This window comes from Equus quagga, chromosome 14 (genome assembly GCF_021613505.1).
Source record: "Equus quagga isolate Etosha38 chromosome 14, UCLA_HA_Equagga_1.0, whole genome shotgun sequence".
In the NCBI taxonomy this organism is placed as follows: Eukaryota; Metazoa; Chordata; class Mammalia; order Perissodactyla; family Equidae; genus Equus; species Equus quagga.
The window spans coordinates 90538729-90544596 of NC_060280.1; the positions used below are offsets into that span (position 1 = coordinate 90538729).

The 5868-nt window shown below is 38.8% G+C and overlaps 1 pseudogene; it reads right to left on the bottom strand.

The window, feature by feature from the left end:
* Nucleotides 1-2171: 2171 nt before the first annotated feature.
* On the bottom strand, nucleotides 2172-2805 carry LOC124225663 (olfactory receptor 7C1-like; annotated as a pseudogene).
* Between the last annotated feature and the right edge of the window lie 3063 nt (nucleotides 2806-5868).

Consider the following 5868-nt stretch of genomic DNA (forward strand, 5'->3'; position numbering starts at 1 on the left):
ATTTCCAAAATATATAAAGAACTCATACAACCCAACAACAAAAAACCAAACAAACTAATCAAAAAATTAACAGAGGATGTGAACAGAGATTTTTCCAAAGAATATGTACAGATGGCCAAGAGGCACATGAAAAGATGTTCCCCATCACTAATTACAATGGAAATGAAAATCAAAACTACAGTGAGATATCATCTTATACCTCGAAGAATGGTTATAATTAACAAGACAAAAAATAACAAATGTTGGAGAGGATGTGGAAAAAAGGAAACCCTCAAACACTGCTGGTGGGAATGCAAACTTGCTCAGCCACTATGGAAAACACTATGGAGATTTCCCAAAAAATTAAAAATAAATACCATATGATTCAGCTATCTCAGTACTCGGTATTTATGCAAAGAACATGAAATCAACAATTCCAAGAGATTTATGCATCCCTGTTCATCACAGCATCATTCACAATAGCTAATTCATGGAAGCAAACCAAGTGCCCATCAACTGATGAAAGGATAAAGAAGATGTGGTATATATGCACAATGGAATACTCTGCCATAAAAAGGAGAAAATTGTGTCATTTGCAACAACATGGATGGACCTTGAGGGTATAATGCTAAGTGAAATAAGCCAGACAGAGAAAGACAAACACCATAATGATTTCATTCATATGTGGAAGATAAACATACACATGGATAAGGAGAACATGTTAGTGGTTGTCAGAGGGGAAGGGGATGGGGGAGAGGTTGAAAGGGGTAATGGAGCACATATGTATGGCAATGAACAATAACTAGACTATTGGGGGTGAGCATGATGCAGTCTATTAGAAACTGATATATACCCAATGTTATAAGCCAATATGACCTCAATAAAATAATTAAATAAAAGAAATGCCTTTATGCACAGTAGGATCTCAATAAATGATAACTATTATTATTAATATGTTCCTTTTATGACAATTATTTTTTATGTATAACCCTCTTAAAGCACAGTACAGAGCTGTGATTTAGAAAATGGGATCTTGAATAAGACTTCCTAGAAGAGAATTTTGTTCCACCAACCTACTATCTGTATGATCTTGAGAAAGTTAATCGCTCTTAGCTGCAGATACCTCACCTCTACAATAGGAGTTGTAAATATTCCCTACATTGTAACACTAATGAGTGAATTAAATGAGATGATGCACGTAATTTTTCTTGTGATTCCTGTGACATACAGTTGACACTTGTTAAATGGGAGCTTCTGTTCTTAATTTCACAATAAATCTGTCTCACAAGTCTATCAATTATCAAATTTCTCTTAAACTGGGGCAGTCATTAAAGATGGATTCTGATCATTATAAGCACAACAGGTCTGTTACCTCTTTTGGTTACCATGCAGCACTAATTAATGAAGATCCCTATGTCTCCCTCTTTCCGAGATGGCCTGCCAGGCGCATTCTTCCAAGAAGAGGGAAAAGCATGTGAACTACATAAATAAGAAGAGGGAACAAAATTACAAAACCATTAAAATCAACTACAAATCATGTGAGAGTGTTTGTTCATGTGTACATGCTCAGAAGTGGAGATGGCATTGTATTAAAAATGTGTGCATTTAATTACAAAAAAAGATTGATAGATTTGATAAAAATACTCAAAGATTTTAGGAGTCACATCATCCTAGAAATTGAAAGGCAAAATTAAGATTTGATGATAAATATTTACATTCTTCCTGATAGAAGAAAGTTGCGTTATTAAGAGAATGCTACTAGGGAATGTTAATTAATTGAAGAGAAAAATAATCACTGAGGACCAATTTAGTCTTGGGAAGTGGGTGGAAAAGGCTTCCCTGAAACATGAATATTTGTGCTGTGAGAGGAAGGACGGGTAATTGCTAACCAAAGGAAATAAGGAAAGGGCAAGCACTTGGGGCTGAGAGAACTGAATTCATGTTTTCACTGTGGGTGAGTGAGCTTGGGAATGAAAGGGATTTCAGAGGCCAGTGAGATGGAGAACAGAGCGTGAGGGTCAGGAGGACAAAGTGGGTGAGGCCCACAAGTCCAGCATCTTGGACTATTCCTTGATGTGCCTTTCAGGTTGGTAATTTTATGATGTTTTTGGGTCAGAGGATGCGAGTGTTTTTGCTCACCATTGTCCTTTCAGGGACTTACATAGTGCCTGATACATTGTGTTGCTCAATACTTACAAATATATACAGGAAATAACACTCAGGAGGTCAGTCACAGAGTATAGCACAATGTAATTGCTGAAAGCATCAGAACAGGCAAAGTTAGCACCTCAGCCAAGTCACAGAAGAAGTGTGGAATATGTGTGTGTGTACAAAACGAGAGACACAACACCATCAGACTGTGGGGGTTGGAGAATAGGACACTGAGGGACCAGGAGATTAGAGCCAGCAGGCCACAAAGGAGTTTGTCATGACTATGTAGGCATGGCAGTTGGCCACAAACCTATCACAGGCCATCTCACAGTCAGGAGAAATTTGTCCAAACACCCCCCAAACCAAGAAAAAACACACCTGCTGATGCAGCCTGCATAGGTGAAGGCTTTGTTCTGTGGATGTTCATCAAAATTTTTGGAACTATTGTAGAATTGAGACAAATATCAGAAAAGGACAGGCGAGAGAGGAAGAAGTACATGGGAGTGTGGAGATGGGAGTCCGAGCTCATGGCCAGGATGATGAGCAGTTTCCCAAGCAAAGGAACCAGGTACATGGACAACAACAGGCCAAAGAGGAAGGACTGCTGTTCCAGATCCACTGAGTGGCCAGGAGGAGGAGGAATTCTGACACATCTGTTTAGTTTCCAGGACCCATGTAGCTGTTAATTCTGCCAAGAAACCAGCAGAGCAATGCTAAATAAAACAACCCAGCAGGAATCACTAAACATAAAAATCCATTTATCTTATTAATGCCCAAAGGCAAACAGAAAAATCACATCTTTTGAATAATAATCTAATATTCACTGAGAGGGTTAGGGAACGTCATTATCTTGTACAGGTATCATTTTGGGGAAAATCTATTCCCTCCTTGTGAACTTTATCACAAATCAGCCATTGCCTTCAAGATCTGTCTCAACAGATCATCACCCTTTGTGGTGTCCAGCTCAGCATCAACCCATTTCAGGTGTAGTACATCAACGACTTGAACATTCTTCCTCCTTTGGGGCTGAATTTTGCCTCTGGGATAATTCTGCCTTTTTCTACATTTCTCTAATATTTTAGCAGATCCTTGCATATTGGTGGTGCTGAGGCCTCACTTGCTCTGTGGCCATGCCCCCTGATAACAGCTAATTGGATCACAGAGAAGTGTCCAGCTCAAACTGGCCAAATAGTTTCTCCCCTGAGAATAATAAATAAAATTCAGATTTTAGTTAATAATCTGAGGTGGTAGACCTGATGGGACACATCAACCAAGAGTCTGGGTTTTTCAGGCTGGCCATCACTAGGTTTGCAAAGAAAGCAGCCTATGCCCCAGAGACAGTGTAGTGAGCCACTAGGCATGCGGTAACTATAATAGTCAAAGATGGACCCTGGAGTTTGACTGCTCAGGCATGAATCCCGGCTTTGCAGCTCATTGATCTTGGACAAGTTATTTGATTTCTTGGTGCCTCAGTTTACTACTTGGTGATAGAGGATTATTTATTAATGGTACTTACTCCATAGGATTGTTGAGAGGGTAAAATGAGTTAACGTTTTAAAGCACAGTGCCTGGCACACTATAGAAACCTATAGAAATGATGTTTCAATAAATTTTAAAAGCTAGGAAATATAGTCTGCAGAGAGGAAGGCAGTGAAGCAAATAGAGAGAATTGGATATCAAAGATCACTTCGTGTGAGAGAATGTGATCTTCTCAGAGAGAGAAAAAGGAAGAGACAGAGATGATCACCTTGGTTCTGAGGCATTCCAGTTTGGGGATCAGATCAGCCCTTTAAGACTTCTGGTTACCTTCTTGCTCTTTGTTCTCCTCAAATATACTTGAATTTTCCTGATAATCTTACCTTTCTTGTGGAAGCTGGTTTTATTGGGTTTCTATAACTTGCATTCAGGAGAGCATTCACAAAGATGTGTGCTTATAGAAAATACATCTTCTTGTTGACATTGCAACCCTCATGTAGTTATTTTAAAATATTCCTTCAGAGAGACAAAGTTGACACTGCAATTAAGAGGATTGTTTTATGAGTCAAACAGATATGGATTTGAATTTTGCTCTATCGCGTCTTAGCTTTGTGACTGTGGGGAATTACAGGACCTCTCTGAGCTGTTAGCGAAGAGGATTATAATGATGCAATGCCATAATGAATGCAAAGAACCTGGCACGTTGAAGGTTTTCAATAAAAGGTAATTACTATTATTATTTATGGACTTTTCCAATGACATAGTTGTTCATTTTTGCAGCCCATCTGTCATCTCTAGATTCAGTATTCTTTCTTGATATCCTTATTTTAAGGTAGCCAACAATGACTGTAGTAAAATGTAGCCTCCCCTGACACAGGAAGGGTTAATAATCACTGGAAAAAGCTTGCCAACAAACTGTGACCCGGAGGTGAGAAGGCCGGTTAGCCAATGACGGGTAAGACCCCCTGGGGGGGCAACCTAAGCCAGGCGGCCGCCCGGGGGCACAGATGGAGAAACGATATCGATATCGGGAGCAAGAGGGACCGTTGCCTAAGAGACCTTGCCTGCTCTGAGATAAAAATATAGGAGCACAGCAACAACATGATAATATCAAAACAGAGGCCAAGGGAGGGCTCCTTGAGAAATCACTAAGAATTCTTGGCATTCGCTAATTACTTCATCCAGAACACCTGTGTATGTTTAACAGATGTAAGCTATGTATATATTGAAACGCTGGTTATAATAAACTCAGAGTGGCCATCAGCCCTCTCCGCATCTATCCTGATGTGTACATTGGATTGCGACACCGACATAAAACACAATTAATTTGCTAATTACAAAGTAGAAAGCGCACATTACCTTCTTTGATTTACACATGGGATGTCTGTCAATGAAGATGGCTATAACATAGTTTGAACCAAACTAAGATCAGTTTACCAACTGACAGGCTGTTGGCATGACTGTTCACAGTGGTCCAGAATCTTTGAACAATCCCCGTATTGCTCCACTTCATGAACACAAATAAAATGAGATTGAGTACTCTTGTCTAATAGAGATGTAAATGAAGGAAATTAAGGTAGTTGAAAACACTCCACTCTTAATGGGCTGACACAGGCTTTTAAGAGTCAATACTTTCTCATGTAAAAATTTATTCACATGTTTAATCATCTGCCCCAAATCCCACCAGTAGCGAAACCATTTACAGATTTATATTTGCTATCCCCATCTTTTCCTTCTTTTAGAAAATGGTGACAAACTTGGAATATTTCTGGAGGGTCATCCAAACCCTCTCTGTTCATGAAAAGTGTTTCAACAAACTCTTTCAAAAGTTTTTTGAGTGCCCTGGATGATGAATCGGTCAAATCCAAAGTGATTTCAAATTGTGAAGTGCTTATTTGTTTTCTTTTCATCTCTTTTAATTAGTTTGTTTTCATTGATTAAAATAACACTAAATAATATATACTATGGTACAACCATTTTTTAAAATAATATAAATATCACCAAGTAAAAGTCAAATGTCCACCTCACCTTTCCTTCATCTTTCCTCTGACTTATCTTTAATAAAAAGTGTTACTATTTCAGTGAGCTTCTTTCCAGATTATCATTTTTTAAAACATGTGTTTACCTTTGTATAGCAGTAGAGAAAAGGCTGATTGATATTTATCTGGTGAGGAACAGCACAGTGAAACTGTGGGCCAAAATAGTCTCTTTCTTTTGGCAAATAGGAGCTGCCTGGCATACTCCAAGTGTTCCCAATGAGCA